Raw genomic sequence first — 19,218 nt, 5'->3', positions numbered from 1 at the left:
ATAGAATGACTGTGGCAGGAATTATATGTGCATCAAGGATCTGACATTGTGTGGGAAGTCATGGAAACTCTAAGTTAATGACCAAAGGTGACTTTGTTACTGATGACTCAGAAGGGGGCTGATTTTTATCCTGTCCACAGCTGTGTCATCTGGCACTCACTCCTGCAGCTATTAAAGGCAGGGGAGACACATAAAAGGCCTTTTTTGAGAAAAAAATACTTTTGAATTAACCTTTGTACATGTCCTTGCAAGCAAAGAAATGAATTCACCGTGTACATCACTGGAAAATATTAAACCTAGGTTTTCGAAAGAACTGTATGTTTCAGGCATGTGCACTTGCTTTTCTTTTTTCGAAGTCCCTGCTTCCAAGACAGCCCTAGCAAGGTTGCTTAGTCCTGAAAAAGCTCAATGCTGGTCTCACAGTTGGTGCTTGCCTAGGTGCTTGCGCTCTGATGGTTTCAAGGAAGGTAGGAAAGGCTAGCACTTTGTCAGCACTTCAGTTGCAAGACTTCCAGCACCAGGATGTAATCAAGCCATATTATTAGGACCTTGCCAGCTAATTCAGCAAAATTTCAAAAAGGGCATTCTGTTGAAACGTCTAATGTTACTGAGAGATTTTCACAGTTTTGGTGTTCATCACACTGTTGGACCCAGGTCCTCTGTCATGTTCTCTCAAACTTTCACTTATCTCAGGACTTCACTTACCACTTTAGAGGGCAAAGATAGCATTTCACTAGGACCAGAGTTTTATTGCTGCAATCTCCTTGTTATTTACAGACCTGGTGAATCTCAGACACTCACCTGGCTTGTTGTCCCACCACAAGTGGGCCTCTTATCCACACACACATTGGCAGCACTAAGGAGGTCCCTCTCTGAGGTCCTGCTTGGTGATCTGCCGACCCACTGCAGGGGCCATGAAACAGGGAAGAAGACACAGTGCTTCACAGGGGGAGGGCTGGGTTTCCCAGTGACCCACAGGGAGCTACATGCTTCCAAACCAGCTTTGCATAGAAAATGCATCATCAAGGAACTGGGATGTTGTTATAGTAGTCTAAGGGAATACTCAAGATAGTTTGTAGTAGGGGAAATATCTTTATTAAACCCAATAGGATAGCTGGAAAAAGGTGAGAAGATTTTGGCACACAAGTTTGTTCAGATCTGAAAAGGGTGTCTACTTTTCACAGTTATAAAAACTAGCCAAATATTATCTCTACCTACAGACCTTGTCATTTAAACTACATAAATGACAGTCCGCACACAAGGTGACTTATCAGGTAACACCAAAATATGGCACTGCTAAGTGCAGATTTGTTGGTTCACTGTTCCAGTCCAGTGTCACCTGCATGTGTCACCTTTGCCTTTGAGTTAGAACTGTCACTTTATAGGTTTCAGCACTTTTTCTTTTTTTCCCTTTTCTACTTTTTGTCCTGACCTTTTGAATCAAAACAAATCATTATGTGTAAATTCTCCCCAAAAGGAGATTTTTCTCAAACTTGTTTACCTGCTCAGTGTGTTACATCAGTCACTTAGTGATTTGCAATTTGACATCTAACACTTGTAGCATTGATAAAATAGGGTTTTTTAATAGCCTAGAGTCTTTTTCTGTTTTGGCTATCACATCTCCACACATTTGTTTTTAAAGTTTCTCTGCTTCTGAGGTCATACCAGTGAAATAAAAGCATAGAAGCACAATTTTCTGAAGTTATCCTAACAGCAACAAGGTTAACAGGACATTGAAAGTCCTCTTGTGTGGGAGACTAACAAAATACTTTACAGTTCAGCATTTTCCTCATCTTCTCCATATTGTTTTAATTCTCTGAAGCTGAAAATAGAATGGATGTATTTCAAATAAATCTGTGTAAATATGTTTGTTAATTATTTAACACACTATGTCAATGAAAGTCCATAAAGGAATATGATAGAAAGATTTATTTTTCTTTAATATTTTGGAGCATCTATTTTTTATGTTTCCCACTCCACTAGAATAAGCAGTTCATCAGAAAATAAAAACAGCTTATTGACATGGGAGAAGAGGAAGATATTACAATCCTATTGAATTTTAAATAGCTCTACAAGCTGAAAAGTAGGTGACTCAGTAGTTTTTCTCCTGAAATAACACTGCCGAAGAAAGTCTGCATCTGCAGGAAGAATGTTTCTATGTGTCTAGGAAAACCAGTAAAAGGCAAGATGTTGTAAGAATCAAACCAGAACATTGTGTCCTTTTCCCACTGGTGATATATATATTTTTGTATAGTTTTGCTACTACACAACCACATATAACTATAACTCTATCATTTCAAGTATTTCTTTCCAGATGCTTACTTGCAATCTGATGACTAGTATCTGTGTGGCTGTTGGTTCCTTCCACAAACAGGAGACATACACTCATACCTTCAAATAATCATTTGGGGATTTCTTTTTTTTTTTTTTTTAATGTATATGTAACCCTAATTTGCGGCATCTTTGATTGAGGCTATTAACATTGTTCTGCAACCACTATCTAGTTCTTTCAAGTTTTTTATTGTATTTGAACTTATGGTAGTAGGTTGAGGGGGGAAATAGTCGGTCACAGAATCAGATCGTTCCAGCTGAGAGTTTCCCAGCCACCAGGGAGCCAGGCCTTGACCATACTCCAGGGCATTGAACCTGCTTCCAGAAAATTAAAGGCCAAAGCTTTGGGATTTTATAGCAAATCAGCTGTTCCGTATGTTGTGATGACTACAGTAATCCCACCATCCAGTCTAAAACACTGGCTGCATGAGAGAACTGGACTCCCAAGTGAAACTGGATAGCTTGGGAGGTGGTAATCGTATGATGTATGCAGCATTCCCCATCTGGTAAGAAGACTGAAAGACTCACTGCAGTTTAAGCAGGTAGATAGTTTCACAGCAGTCAAGGTAGGCATGTGACTATGTGATTGGCCATTCTGGGGCCCCAGTCTTCTGTCCAGATGCCACTGACATCTGGAACTGAATTTACAGGGACTATTCAACTTAAAGGTGTGCACAGAGAGGGAAGGGGGAGAGAGGATGTCTCTACCCAGTTCCAAACAGGTAAATATTTGGAAATAATCACAGGTGTAATTGCCATTTGAGAAGTAATCTTGCCAAGGAATATAACAGGAAGACAGGCCTGTTCTCACCTTCTGAAACATTCCCTGGAGTTGTACTTCAAAGGGGTAAGTTTATACCCATGTATGTATTTGGTCTGGAATCATCTACCGTGTCCATGCTGAAGTAGGGCAGTAACGTCTTTTTTCTCTTGTGCTGTCCATCAGCTTCCTGCCTTGAAAGAAAATCAGTTTCGGCTGAGTGGACCTTCAAAGGGAAACACCACCATCAAAATCAGCAGCAATCTCAGTAATGCAGTGATTTCCAGTTTGTTTTGTGTGAGGTTTTATAAAAATATATACAAAAGTTGCATATTTGAATACTTCCTGAGACATTTTCTACACAGTTATTGCACTATGTAAAGCTAAAAATGTATTTACTACTCAGTAATTCAGTTAAACTATGTGCGATATGGTGTTGATCCAACAGTTAATTTTAATTACAATCATTTAATCAATCTTGTATATACATATACTAACTAATGAATTATCATTATTTTAAACATTAGGTTTGAGAGATTTTTTTTTAATACCCTTCTGCCTTGCTGCATGGCCAAATGAGTTTGGGAGTCAGATTGCCTCAGAGCAGCATCTGCTGACATACACTCCCTTTTCTTCTTTGCCCCTAAGCAATGTTGTTCCCAGCTGGGAGCTCAGTAGCAGTGATGACCTTTCTTTCACTCACCAGTCAGGAAAGAAGAACCTCCATCTTGCCTCCCTGCATCTTCTGCCCAGGTGTTTTCAACCAGCTTCTCTGCTGGCAGCAGATCAGTGACTATCTGCAGATGCTCTCGCAATTGAAGACACTCTCACACTGCTGTTCTCCAAACAGCATTTGCTTTTGAGCCCTGCTAGCTATTTCTATCAGGCATGTTGTCAGACAGAAGAAAAATACTTACACTGAAGGGGCCTGGTTGCTAAATGAGACTGACCACTATCTGTAATAGAAAATTAAAAAACGGGTTGTTGACTATGCTGGGAGGCAGGACAAACAAAACCTGTCTTAGAGTCTTCAGAGTCTCCAAAGAAGCAGAAAAATGGAAAGTCCATTCCTAGACTTTTAATGGAAATGCAAAAACTGCCAAAGGAATTTGTATTTGCTCTTGAGGGAATTCACAGGTCCACAGCCCTGCTACCACAGGTCCAAGGCCCGGACCCCCGCACTCAATTTCAACAGGGCCCAACCATGTCTTCAGTCAGACTTCTTAATCTTTAGACTTCAGATTTTCAAGACTATGTGAGGCTGTGGAATAGAAAATGGGCTTCTACGGCATCACCAGAAAATCTGGAAAAACAAGAGAAGTTAACATGCTGCACGAGCTTTCTGAAATTGTTTGCTCACTTCAAAAAGGCTATGAGATTCATAGAATAACTAGCTTTTGAGTGTGTTTTCTTCCATTTTTTCCTGACTTTTAGTACTCCATTCCCTTTCTACCCTCAAGGAGCTAGCCAGGCATCAATGTGTTCAGATGCTCTTGGTGGCCATGTGTACTGCCCTGCTCCGGGATTTTTCTCTGCACGTTGTGAAACAGGATGGCAGCAACAGACTATGCCTGCCTATGAACTGATGCTCTGCAGCATATTCTAATTTGCCCTACTTTCGTATGGTGGTATTTGTCACAGCTCCATAACGCTAAGATTATGGAAGTGCAGATCTTCCATGCATCAACCCTGCAAGCTGTGGAGAACAACAAATTCAGTGCAAGCCATTTCTTGGCCAAGAAGAGGTACTTCCATATGTAATCTGTCTTTCTTACAGGAGCCCTGGTTTCCTGGCTGCACTGTGCACAGGTCAAACGACATGAAGACGCGCATTCAGGGTACAACACGCAGTACTGGGACAAGCTAATTGTGAATTATCAAGAATGACAAGGAAAGACAAGGATGCCTTCTGACATGGACCATTCCACACTATCTTACATGGCTACCTGCTCCATTGCTCTAGGGAAGGCAACAAAGTTTTTTCATGGGGAAAAAAACTGCTTAATTCATACAGTTAAAATCAAGTGAGGACTGAAGCAGTTTATTGATTTATTAGCAACACATAATTAACTGAAAATGAGTGAACTGTACATTCAGGATTAATATTGACAATACAACAGAACAAACACAATACCACAAATAAATACAATACTAGACACTTAGAAATGTTAATAAGCACCTATAAATTTCTAAACACACCTATATATCTGGTCCTAAAAAGAGCTAGTCATGCACGCATGTGCGTGCGCGCGCGCGCACACACACACACACACACACACACACATACACATTCTGGCTGTGCTGCCCAGCAAAGCCAGGGCCCCTGGGGATGCACGCTGGTGGCACTCGCAGTCTTGTTTTATCGGCTGTTGCTGTCCAAGCAAGAGAAGGGATCAGACAGGCATCCTGCCAAAGCAGTAAGACCATTTTTGCTTATTCTCCTATCTTGCTGCACAAAAGTGTTGCTTCCATCAAAAATATTTGTCAAGAAAATTCCATGTCTAGGAAAACCAGTTTACTGAGGGTAGTTGAGGTTATTATTATTATTATTATTATTTTAACTTTGAAACACAGTGATGAAAACTCCAAATATAGCTATACACAGCTGGTAACACTGTATTACCAAGTTGTTAAAAGATCAGAAGGCACTGCCCGGTCAATTTTAGACACTTTCAGAGAAACCAGAGGTACAAAAATTGCATCATAGAAAGTGGACTGCAGACTTTCTGAACAATCCCATATGGGTCCCATGACCAATGGGGTCATATCCCCTGTGACCGCACTGTAGCAGTCCTATGTTCATTCAAGGGTTCAGTTCCAGATGGTAGTGGCAGACTGTTTATCCCCGTCTGCTTCCCAAATGTAGCAGGGTTTAGTGGTGCTAAGCTGGAAGCGCTCTTCCAGTCAAAGCACATCTGAGCCTATCTAGTATGTGACATTTCTTCCAGGGCCTCGCCAAACTCATATTTAGAGGTTGCTATTATTGTGGTTCATTCCGAGTTTGAAGGGACAGTTGGTTACCATTGCACCTTCCCATTTCAACGTATGTTATTGGAATTCATTGCCAGGTTGTCCACAGGAGAACGTCCCCCGTACTCACAAAAGCTCTGGCTTTGTCCTCATGCAGGTTGATTTCATACTCCTGAATCTTTATCATGTTCCCAACAATGATCCAGGCCAATTATGGCTGCCAATCAAAAATTAATACCGTTATTATCTTTTTGGATGAATGTGGGGCAGTAAAGCATATTTCCTTATTGTCTCTCCTACTCTAAAAACTGAAAAGAAGCACTACTCCAAGTGACACCACAAATGTGTGTATTGTTTGGGCCAATAGCTCTAATCTTTGTTAATGCTTTGTTAATGCGTTTTTTTCATGCAATGCTCTATGTGACAGAGGGAACTGTGAAGGTTAGAGGTTTTGTGTTTTGCTTAGGTATGGGAAAGCAAAAAATACTAAAAGCCTCAGTAAAAGTGTTATTAGTAATGTCTCTGAGACAAATGTAATGGCTTCTTCCTTTTAGTGTAAGTATTTCTGACATTTTGGTTTAATGAGGTGTTCATTTTAAAGCATTCTTTCCAAATGGGATTTTTATAACAATGTCTCTGCATTTCCTTGTTTTCCTGTGCAGTGCAATAAGCTCTGCTGGGGAATATTCTCAGTATTTAATAAATCATGTTACAGACTGTGTAGAGACATTGTTTATCTTTTGGTGGAAACAGTCATTTTAGAAAAATAAATCTTTGTATATTGCAAATATTGTCTGTTCTAAATATACTGCTTTAGCAGTTCTGATTCAATGAAATTCTCATACACCTGCTTCTGCCTATTCAATTCATCTGGATTTAAGGATATATTTGAAGACTTTGGCAAGCCTATCTTCTGGTATCTTGTAGAGAAATAAGAATAACAGAGTTGTTTCCTCAGCTTTTTGTAATTGGACTCCTTGAAAGACAATGAAACATTATCTTGGCTTTATGAGCATATGCGATGTACTGTATCCCCCTGTACCACATGGGCCATGCCCCCAGAACGGGGATACTTACACCCACACCTATTGCTTCAGTGAACTAGTCAGACAAAGCTGAAATTTGAGCAAAACGCCTTCTGATCAGATTTCAAGCCTTTTGTCTGACTGGCTTAATATCTGGGATCAGAATGGAAGCCTGTAGCTTGACGAACTGTTAAGCTTTACTAGAGCAGGTTCCAAAAATTGTGCTAATTAATTTTCTGTTGAAAAACACTGTCTGTTTCTTAGACAAATAGTTCTTAGAAACAAAACAGTTTGTAACGAAATTTGCTGTGAGCAAGAGCTGCAAGCAACAGCGAGCAGTTTGGTGATAAGGGCACTCGATGAGTCTGTGAAAAACCTGGGTGCAATCCTTGTCTTCCAGCAAGCGGAAGATCTTTTGTGACCGACTCAAGTGGGTGAGCTAGGGAGTCTGCCTGTTCTCCTTTATGTTTAAATACTATTTTAAAAAGTTAGTTTCTCCCAAGGAGATCCGAATTTGTAATTCAAAACCTAAGATTACCTCTGGGCATATGGGAAAACCATCTTTAGCTTAATGACCGCCCTTACTTCAGCAGAAGCTTGATTCAGAGGGTCATTCCTCCTAAAAGGGTGACTAAACCAGCAAAAATGAATACTAGTATCTTATTCTTAGCTATAACTGAGCAATATTTTATGAGTAACCTAATGTAATACCTGATCATAAGACAATTCATACCATATTGCATGATTGATCCCGTTTATATCAATAAGTCTATTCAAGCTACTACTCAAAGTCAGTAACACTGGGAAATCATTGTTTGCTCCTGTGACTATTGCTAGTATAGAAAAGCAGCATAGTTTGAATTTTAAATCAAGTTACCATTACTTAATTCATTCTTCTCCAGCATATAATTTAACATACTATAGTAGCAGATTTGGGGTGAAATGGGGAAAAGGTTTTGTCAATGCTATGTTATTCTTTATAGCTAACGAGGGAAAAATCTGTCTGGGGCAATTCATATGATTTATTGTAAACATCTGTATTAGAATTAGACACTTCTGGCCTTTGTCTCCCATTACATGATTATAGCAGTGAATATGAGAAGAGAGAGATTCTCCACTCTGCCTGACCCATAAAGATGTCTTAAATCAATGGACTACGGCAGCATATTGATATTATACATACTATGTTCAATACTGCAGTACTTGGCTAGCAAAAGTCTACCCTAACTTCTCCGGAACTCTTTGAGAGAAAATAAAAGCAGATCTTCATAAAATCACAAATCACAGAATAGTTGGGGTTGGAAGCGACGTCTGCAGATCATCTGGTCTAAACCCCTGCTCAAGCATGGTCAGCTAGAGCAGGCTTTCCAGGACCCTGTCCAGTCAGGTTTTGAATATCTACAAGAATGGAGACTCCACAGCTCTCTGGGCAACCTGTTCCAGCATTCAACCACCTTTCCAGTAGAGTGTTTTCTTATGTTCATATGGAATTTCCTGTGTTTCAGTTTGTGCCCATTGCCTCTCAGCCTGTCACTGGGCACCACTGAGAAGAGTCTGGCCCCATCCTCTTCACATCCTCCCATTAGGTATTTATACACATTAATAAGATCCCTCTCAGGCTTCTCTTCTCCAGGCTGAATGGCTGCAGCTCTCTCACCCTCTCTTCAATATGAGAGATGCTCCAGTTCCTTAGTCATCTTTGTGGCCCTTCACTGGACTTGCTCCAGTAAATTTATGTCTTTCTTTTATGGGGAGCCCAGAATTTGACACGGCACTCCAGACATGGCCTCACCAGTGCTGAGTAGAGGGGAAGGATCTCCTCCATTCACCTGCTGGAATCCTAATGCAGCCAAGGATGCCTTTGACCTTCTTTGCCACAGGGCCCATCGCTGGCTCACGTTCAACTCAATGTCCACCAGGACCCCCATGATCTTCTCTATGAAGCTACTCTCCAGCAGGCTGGCTCCACCCTGTATTGGTGCATAGGGTTATTCCTTCTCAGGGGCAGGACTCTGCACTGCTCTTTATTGAACTTCATGATGTTTCTCTCTGCCCATTTCTCCAGTCTGTCAGGGACCCTCTGAAGGGCAAAGCAACAAACTGCTGTATCAGCCACTCCTCCCAGTTTTGTATCATGAGCAAATGTGCTGAAGGTATACTCTGTCCAGGTCATTAATGATGTTAAACAGTATTGGCCACAGTATTGACCCCTGGGGGATACCACTAGTGACTGGCCTCCAGCTGGACTTTATGCTGTTAATCACAACCCTCTGAGCCCAACAGTTCAGCCAGTTTTTAATCCACCTCATCTTGGCCTCCTCAGAATTTGGCCTCTTGCACTCTTCCCAGGATCAAGCATTTTGGCTTACTGATTGATGGATAGGACAGGGAGCATTGTTGGCTGAAGGAGATCATTTTAAGGGCCAGATCACAGTTTGGAGGCCCTTCCCACCACTGCAATGGTGGCATTGACAATAGTATCTCTGCCTCTGTGTTTCTGGCAAGCAGGTTAAGGAGATGGCTTGCCTTCCATCTTCACCCAAGCTCTCCGCAGAAAGTGCACCACCAGCTGTCCCACGTCTCCTGAGCGGTGTATACTGAAATACTCTGGACTTGATCTTCCAAAGTACTGACCTTTCCAGGACAATTCCGAAAAAGCATTTAAGCATATGCTTACTGTTATGACTTCAATGGAGCTGCTTAATGTGCCCTAGAGCCCACAGGGTTCTGCAGGGTTCCCTCCTGTGGCAGGTGATACTAGTCAGGCACAGCATCTAGTTTTCTGTGAAGGAAGCTCAGCTGTTGGTACCACAGGGGAAATGAGGTGAGCATTAAAGATTTATGAGGTAAAGCAAATTACCCAAATAAAGAGACTTTAAAAATGTAATTTGTGCTAATATATGCAACCAGTTGAAAAGTGTAAGCTGGTGGAGTGAAAAGAAATCCTAATGCTAATTCAGACCTTATAAAAAGCAAACTGTGTTTAGTGAAAGATGGAACAAGTGTTGTCAGAAAAAGAGCTCATCTGTGCAGTGGCGGACCCGAAATCTTACCTTAATTTTCCTAAAAAAATATGGAAAAGTAAATATTGGAAAAGACTGGTAATGATTTCAATGACTATTTGAAATCAGCATTTATATTTGAGTAAATTGTTATGATAAATGTACAAGATTTTAAACAGAAAATAATAGATATTGGCAGTGGAATATGTAGTGTATGGAAAAACCTCATTCAAACTGCTCTGTGCATCTTGAGCTTCAAGAGACACCTGTATTGCAGCTGCAAGGAATGCTGGACATCAGAACATACATAGCTATTTCATTGCACTTAATGACCAGTCATTAAGCAACCGCTCAGGTCCTGGGCTACTGTCTGCTATCAGAGTGGCAAAGCTTGTGGCAAAGCACACAAGCTGAAAGTGTAGGTCATTATGCATTTGTCCTTTTTAACTGTCATATTTTTCCATATCCATTTTATATGACATCCATTTGCTATCATGCTTTGTAAGTTTTCATTGCTATTCCTGAAATCTACAGCCAAATCTGCAGAACAGTATTGTCATAAATCTGAGTATTTCAACTAGGCATGCAACAGAAAGAGACTTGGCGCTCAATGGGCAGGGCATCCTTTCTCTGCTAAACTGCACGTACTGAAACAAAAGGTAATTTTTGCAATTTGAACCCAGGAGAATTGCTCCTGCATCCTGACTGTTCAGCCTGGACAGATTTTTTCACCTCAGAAAAATTCCATGAGATGCTGTGGAAATGGAGGTCTTGAGACTTAGAGCATGCTGAAGCTTGCACGGGCAAATTAACCCCATCTTTTTAAGAGTAATGACCTCTGGCAATTTGAACAAGGTATTGTCACATCGTATGTGACCACCCAGGACCACACTGCACAGCCAGGCTAGCTGGACTAGTGATATCACTAAGCTGACTAAATCCTTGCATGGACACAGTTTATCCCAGTAAATAAGTCTTTCTGCCTTTCTGGATTATGCTGTTCAGACTGACTGTTCAACTGTATTGTGAAATAAGTTTTTTTCAATATAAGCGACAAGTCTATTTTGGAGCCTTGCTATCATGACAACACTGTGACAAATACTCCAGTGGTGTGCAGACTGGCTCCAGAGCTTATGAATGAAAGACAGGTCTTAACCTGCTTGGGTGATCCTTCTCCAGACCAGAACAATTAATATATTGAAATATGATCATTAAGGTGAGAAAGAGAGGGTGGAGTTATAAATGAGGTTTCAGAAAACCCTGGCAGGCTTGTTTGAGGAAAAGTTGGGGTGTGCAAGCAAGCAAAGGGGCGTCAAGTGGTTTGAGAGCAGGGCAAGTGGAAGTGGGAGCAGTGATGGGGGCCGGTCAGGCAGTGGGCATTGGGACATCTGCAGCCAACTGCGAACACATGATGGGGAAAGGAAAGGAGCCACCTGCTGAGGTGGACAGCCCAGATCCGAGGAGCATGTGCAGCAGCTTTGCAGATGCTGTTTTTCATAGATGTTTTGGGAACTGGCTTTTCTATTAATAGCCCAGACTGCCTCCATCAATGTCCTGAGTAAGAGTAGCAGGATTTAAATCATAATATATAACTGCAGACTACATTTTGACATATATGGAGGATAGATAGTCCACTTTCAAAAATTTATTGATGTTCCCATTTATTTAACTATGTTTGAACTGCTGGACAGTCATTGCTCAATTTAAAGTTATAATTGTTCAGCACTAGAAAGCCAAATCGGAGATCTGCACTGCAGTATCATGTGTATGACTGCACCATCTGCATAGCAAATCATGAAGAATTATAATGAGATTAATTAATGTTTATCACATTAGAGGTGTACTAGATATCAATATGAATCCGAGAAAAAACTTTTCTTATTTCCCCGGTGCTCTAAGCTGTGTTCTGCATTTATGTTAATTCTCAGTCACTGGAGCCATGCTCAGTGAAATTCAGTGAGATACTAGGGACAGCATATTGCTTATCTCAATATTATGTTGTCATTCCGGAAAGAGATTTACTTCAGCGCAACTTGACGAGTGCAGAATCCTAATATACAAGGAATTCATGCTATTACTTCTGTCTAGTATGGCTTTTCTCAGTACAGAATGAGGGAAACAAAGAGAGGATTTTGGATTCTTAGTTTAAAACCAAAATAGGCCATTAGATCATATTTTCATCACTTCCAGTTACTTCTATACCAAATAGTTTTGTTTGACTAAACGTAAGTTATGTTTAGCTAAAGCATATCTTTCCATAAGGTAAGTAGTGTTGATATGCAGGCATCAAGAGATATAAAATATACTTCCTCTGCAGCTTGTGCAATCAATAGTCACTTTCAGTATCAAAAATGTGCACCTGATCTGTCATTTGCATGTACCCGATTCCAGATTCTAGCAATTGGTCTTTGTGACCTTTCACTACCAGAGAGTCCTTCTTTTCGGATATTGTCTCTCTTTGAAGGTATTTGCAAACTTCATCAAGCCACTTCTTCATATGCCATTTGAATAACCTAAAAAGAAGGAGCTCTTTAACACTTTCATTACAAAGAACTTTCTCCAACATTCAGATAATTTTGTGATATTTTTTCCTGCATCTTTTCCAGTTATTTTTCAGCATTGTTTTAAAAACACAGACCCTAGAAGAACTGCTCCAAGAAGTATATAGGGAGTATATACATCTTCATTCTTTTCACTAAGTTCCCAAACTCCTAAAATCATGCGCCCAGAAGTATTTTATGCTTAAGGGTAAAAGGAGCTTGGCACTTGCGTAAGCAGCATGAGTATCTTTAGGCATTTTTCTGTGTACCACATCTGAGGATCTCATTTTGACAATGAAAGTTTTGCACAATATTTATCAGTGGCCATACTTTTTATACTGGTGCTATTATGCATAAGCTCACTCTTAAAGGTGCTCACCTGTAGTAAGTGGGAAATACATGTTCTCTCTCTAAGGGAACTTGATCTACAGCTTTGCCTTCCCAGAGTGTGTCTTAGCTCCCAGATGAACTCAATTTTCTTTAATTTCCCATTGAAGGTAACTCCACTGATGAGAATTCATGGATCACCTACAACACCCCAGGAGGTTGCCCTAAACATCCCAGGGGTGACTGGGCACCAGGTAAACCCTGCACTGCTGAGCTGTCTTAAGAATTGCGCATTCCTGAGCATGCACGGAAGAGATGTCCAGAAACTTTCATGTGAAAAATGAGCTAAGAAAGAGGCTAAGTATTGCTCCGTCACTTGAGTTGGAGCTCTTCCACTTGCATGGAGCAGTTAAAGGTACCCTTGGCCAAAGAGCAATGTGTGTTTATGGCATCCTTGTTGCCCCTTAGCCTCAGCCAAACAGTGCTGTGTGACCAACAACAAGTGGTAGGTCTGGACATTACTTAATCATTATTAATTCTCCTGGAAGGACTCATTTTTAAGAAAATTACTGTGCAGAACAGACCAGCCTTTCAGAGGGACAAGTGTGAGAAAAAGTTGTGAATTGCTGAAATCATATTAAGAGAGATAGATTTGATGTCAGGATCTCAGCTAGCATGAGTTTTGCACTGAAGAGCTAGCTGAATACTATTTGCCATTTTTTTAAACACCAGATAATGATGATTTTAATGAAAAAGGACAAAAAAAATCAAAGCAAAAAAGGAAAATTGTTACTTATTTTATGGTATACACTTAAGCCATTTGCTTCCAGCTCAGTTTCCAAAGTTACAGTGGAGTTTTTTCACAGCTTAGGGGAAGGGATTCATCTGGCCAGCCCTACCCTGACTGCCCTGGCTACATGCCACAACAGACATAACCCAGAATGACTGCCATGAAATCAACTGCAACAAAGCAGTGTATTTAATTTGCAGTTCTACCCCCAGGGCCAAAAGTGTTAACATGAAGAGTAATATGAATTTTTAGGTATGGAATTGTGTTTTGAATCTGAAACTTCTTTAAAAAAATTAATGAGCCCTTTCTCCCTGATGACAGCATAACAGAGACGAGGTGGGTAGCAGATTCCTCTCTTCTACTGATAAATGTAGTTATATATTTGCATCAGTTGTTATAAAAACAGAGTGGGGAGAAAAACGGTGATTTGTGTTTGTAACACTGATCAAAAACATTTCTAAAATGATATGTTTAAACTCTAATCTGTTTTTTGTCTGTGGCTTCCTACACACTATGATAAGTACATTGATAAATTATTGCAAATCCTTCAATATTCATGTGAAAACAAAATTTGCACAACAAGAACCAGTTCTGCATATGATACCAGCATGGTCAAAAATGCCAGGTCTGTGGTCAGAACTGTGCCATCACTGTGTCTCCACCACATGAGAGCAACCACGCACATTAATCCTGAGAATATTAGGACAGTGATATAACTTTCCTTTTAAAAAGCTTAAGGTTGTTATTTTTGCCAGATGTGCATAGGTCAGCTGTGGAGAATTAGGGAATATGCTCTTTCCATAGTAGGCTGAGGTCCTGTCTGTGTCACCAGCACTTAGGGTAACAGGAGCAGGGTGAGGATGGCTTCTCTACCAACTTAGGGGCTGGGAAAAGCCAAAACTGTGGTCCCACACAGACCTTCCTGTTGGATCACCTGCTTCCAGCAGGGATGAAGCTGGGACCTGGCACCTTAGGTAAAGCACAACAGCTGGCTTATTCTTCCTCTTACTTGGTTATTTGTTGGTGTGAAATGTGGAGATGTGCCAGCTTGCTCAACAAGCAACTTAGAAACACAAAGCATCCAGCCCAAACCCGATGACTCATAGTTTAAAGTGTACGAAGAGCCTATGAGAAATGAACAGCACCTGGATTCACAAAGGAACAACAGGGGGCATCAATGAGCATCAGATCTTAGGACTTCCAACACTAAAAGAATGAACCTTTGATATTTCAGTTTGACTAACTTCTTTTATCTAAAGACAGTAGAAAATCTGCTTACGTGTTTTGGATTAGCCGTAAAGGAGGACTTATTCAACAGCAGTTTCCAAATTTCCAAGGTTAAGGTTTTTTGCTGATGCAGTTCCCTTGAGGTCAGTTTAAACTGTCAGCAAACTTTTGCCAGAGTATTTAAAAAATCTGAAAAAAAAAGGAAAAAGAAAAAAAAAGTCTTCTTACCTCACATAAATAGATGAAATAAAAGTTCTAAGGACAAACGCAGAAAAGCCCATTAAAGAAAGAAAACACTCAAACAGTAGCACTACAAGTTATGTTGTAAAAAGCCATTGCAGTTTTCTCTATCTGTCAACAAGCCATACTATATTTTGAGGCACCTCTTTCTACAAGCTTACTTGACCTCAATTTTCAGAAACCCTGGAGGATAATGAGAGAAATCAAAACAATTGAAGATAAAGTGATAAAATGAAACAGTATTTGAACAGCAATGGAATACTGTAGAAAGAGGAAAAGATAGCCATTTGTGAGCTAGGAGATGAATTAAAAGAATCTGATAAGGAGTCACAAGATTATACAAGATTCCATCTTGTATAATGGAAAGGAAGAGGACATACAGGCACTGTTCAAACGTGGAAAAACACAACTGTGAATGTTTTGATGCTGTAGTTATACCCTTAAACTGTTGTCCAGAGGTTAAAAAAAAGAGTAGATGATTACTCTTCTTAGAGAATTTCATAATTTCAGTTCATAATTTCTAAGGAAGACATAAACTGTTTATCCATAAGAAAACTGTGACATGAGTTTTATGTTCCAGATGGAAACTATTAGAACTGGCTAAGTAACTACAAAGTTTTAGTATTAGCTTTTGGTATTCAGTGAAATAATACTTCAAGCTTATATATATTCTACACATAACGAAATTGTGTGGCATTTATCTTCTCTAACATACCAAGACTATTGCCTATTGTTGAATCCACTCACCATTTTCCTAACACCAACACTGTTTCACTGGACTTTATATCAGCTGGGAACAGTCTCTCAGTTGGGATCAGTGTATTTAGTTCTGATAGACATTGTTATTCCACCTGAATCAGTCACCTCTACCAACACTCCCATTGGTGACAGCCAACACACCCTCAAAATGCAAATCATTAATCTTTTAAATAGTGTCTCTGTTTCAAAGGTCTTGCCCAGGGCTGGACACATGCCATATACTGAGTCCTCATCTGTCATTTTGGAGAACAATCACAGATTTTTATTTGCTGTCTTACAAGCAAAACATTTTTATCTGTAATGGTTTGTAGATACTTGGCACTGCAGCTAGGAACCTTGGTTCTCTTTCCAGTGACCACAGTAGACCAAGCATCACATCATCTGAGATCTGATTTCATTTCATTTCATTTGACTGAGTGGTATTTCAGGAGTCCGTCAAGCTGACTGACAACACAGATATCTGTCTGAAGACAAGCCGAGAGTGAAGTCCTGCTTGGACTCTTCCACAGCATGAATAAGAATGCTCAAAGTCAGCTACTTACTAATAGGCTAGAGCTCTTTGACAAGTGTCAGCTGCTGTACATTTATTACTCACCTCACGTTCCTTCTCCTCCTACTCAAAGTTTCTTGCATACTAACAAATAAATATAATTCTGGAAGACCCATACAGCATACTTGGCTTCATCATACAGATGAAAATGATTAATACACAATTGCTGCAAAAAATGAAATGGAATTGGTTTGCATCCCCAGAGAGTTTTCAGACTCACAAAATGATGGACAAATAGAGTTGAAATTGTTCTTGAAAAATCACATCCACTCTCCTCAGCCAGAATAATGTAAGCTAGAGTTACTTCATGCCTGACAGATATTTGTTCTTATATCCATGTAGTGATAGAGAGTTTACAGCTTCTCAAGCAACTTCACTTTGTATTTCAATATTCTTACTGTTAGTGCATTTTCCTCATCTCCAATATGCTACAGTTTAGACCCATTACCTGTTGTCATTTTGCTCTTGAACATGGAAAAAAGATTATTTCATCTTTATGACAGCATTATGTAATTGAAAACTTCTTTCACGTTCCCCTCGGGCCTTTCTTTTTTGTCCGAACACCATAAAATTACATTTCAAATTAAGCTACTGTACACTCAAGGTGCTCACACAATCACATTTTCTTTGTTCTGATCACCTTTGATAGTCCTTCCAGTTTTGTTTCTGGCATTGATAAAACATTTATTTCAGCCTTCCTCAGCTGTTACATTTCTTTTTGTGCCTTTCCAAAGACACTTTCCTGAGTTCACTTCATCTCATCCTATTTGCTTAAATCATACACCGGCAGCCATTTTTCTGGTTATTTACATAGGGTCTGGGACAAGTTCAGTCATAAATGACTTATTTTATAGCTGCTACTCATGGCAGCTGCAGGCTGCTTGGCTGACAGACACTGACAGAGAAAGCAGGTTCAGAAAGTCTCAATAGCAAGAGTAGGAGCTCTGTAATTGTGGATTTTCTGAGCTCAGGCTCTGGAATATGCAGGTCCACTTCAAGCCTATATCAAGGAAAGAGCGTATAGGAGGGGTGCAGCAGTGAAGGCAGTAGGCAGCAAAACTTCCAGGGTTAGATGGGAAATGTCAGAATTCATCATATCTGCAAAACACCTGTTAAAAATAGTTCAAGTTTCAGCCTATATTTCACCTACCCAGAGGCAGCAACAAGAAAGAGTAGGTGCAGGGATTTAGGAATAATTTAGACTGGATAAGTCTGGGCTAAGTGAGGCAAAAATGCAAACAAACCAACTCATTTACTCTGATACTCATTTCTGAAGTGGATCTTCACATAGGAGAGGGCACCTATGTGATATCCTCCTTAGAAAACCTACCTTAGCCTTCGCATGACAGCTTTCTGTCACTAATATAATCACAGCAATGGCTTTCTACAGCTCTTCAATAATGCTGTATCTCTGCATGATGCCAAAATGAACAATAGATTTAAGTAGAGCAATTTACTGCTCTTTCAGTATCTAGAGTCAGCATTAGATGAAAAGCTGTATGTATCTTCTTCTCATTTTTTTTTAAAGATCACCTTGAGGAGAAAATAGGTTTTTTCTGAATAATTTAACATAAGCTTACTTGTGTTGTTCCAGGATATTAATTACCAAATAGAGACTTGGCTCTCACAGCCACAAATAGTGCAAGATGCAGTAAGTTCCCTTCCCCGTTCCCATCCCCCAAAGTGTAGTTAGTATAGCTGTAAAACCCACTTTAAGCTTAAAAACAAAAGGACAGTAATTAAGGCAGGATTTGGCTAGAGCTCTAAATGAGGTGGGCATAATAATGTCGCCAGAAATAATCTTTTTTTCTTTCAAGCTCAACAGCATATCTGTCCTCAGTAAGTACAAGCACTGTTTGAGAGGGGAAGCACAGGAATTCTTCCTGAAAAATATTTTTTGTGAAAGATATCCATACATTAAATACATGGTGAAGTTTAAAGACATGAGGTAATAGAGGTTAGAATAGATAATCTGAAATACCTAAAATCTAAGGCTAAAGCCTTACATTGATGAATACAGAGCACTACACACTGCAAGGCATGAGGAAGAACCAGCAACTAGCCCTGCAAGTATTTACTCATTCTTGCGTACATTCTCTTGCCCACTGGACAAATGCAGATTACTGGTATTGTTAAAATTGGTAACATAATCACTAAAACTCATACTTGATATTTACAGTAATTAAAGAGCCATGGATCATTTCTTGAATGGGAGAAGGTCTGACGTACCATAGACCTTCAAGAAAAAGCAAAAGTTGTCAAGACTCTCAAGTAGTCATTTACATATAAACCTATTTTTGGATGAGATGAATCTTGTCCAGGACAGGTGCATTTTTTTCACTTGCTATAAAACTGTGCAGGGTGACACGTCTGGCTGTCTAATAAACCATAATATGTGTAGTCAGGGGACAGCCACTGTTTCTGTCTAGTTATAAATGCTTCTCATATACCAAGCAGGAGAATGGAACTTACAGCTATGGTCATGAAATAAAAGTTATGAAGAGCTATCAACCAGTAAACAGTCCCCCAATCCTTCAAAACAGTGACTGGCTAAAATCTGGGGAAATATAGTTTCTCCAGATTCCCTCTGAGTTGCTAAAGGCTGAAACAAAGAATTTACTGAGAACCAGAACAAAGAAAGGAAGGATTTCAATCCACATCTCCTGTATCCCCTATGATGGGCTATCCAGAAATACA

General features: G+C 39.9%; 1 long non-coding RNA gene across 1 annotated transcript in view; it reads right to left on the bottom strand.

The window, feature by feature from the left end:
• Window positions 1-4,359: 4,359 nt before the first annotated feature.
• Window positions 4,360-19,218, bottom strand: part of LOC112996564 (uncharacterized) — a 38,243-nt gene continuing 23,384 nt past the window's right edge. Inside the window, exons 3-4 of the long non-coding RNA XR_010388304.1 lie at window positions 15,025-15,161; window positions 4,360-9,885 (exon numbers count right to left, since the gene is read on the bottom strand). This is a non-coding gene — a long non-coding RNA (uncharacterized LOC112996564). The remainder of the gene's footprint in view (window positions 9,886-15,024; window positions 15,162-19,218) is intronic.

Source organism: Dromaius novaehollandiae, chromosome 3, assembly GCF_036370855.1.
Source record: "Dromaius novaehollandiae isolate bDroNov1 chromosome 3, bDroNov1.hap1, whole genome shotgun sequence".
NCBI classification, from domain to species: domain Eukaryota; kingdom Metazoa; phylum Chordata; class Aves; order Casuariiformes; family Dromaiidae; genus Dromaius; species Dromaius novaehollandiae.
This window is presented reverse-complemented; position numbering and strand designations above follow the sequence as displayed.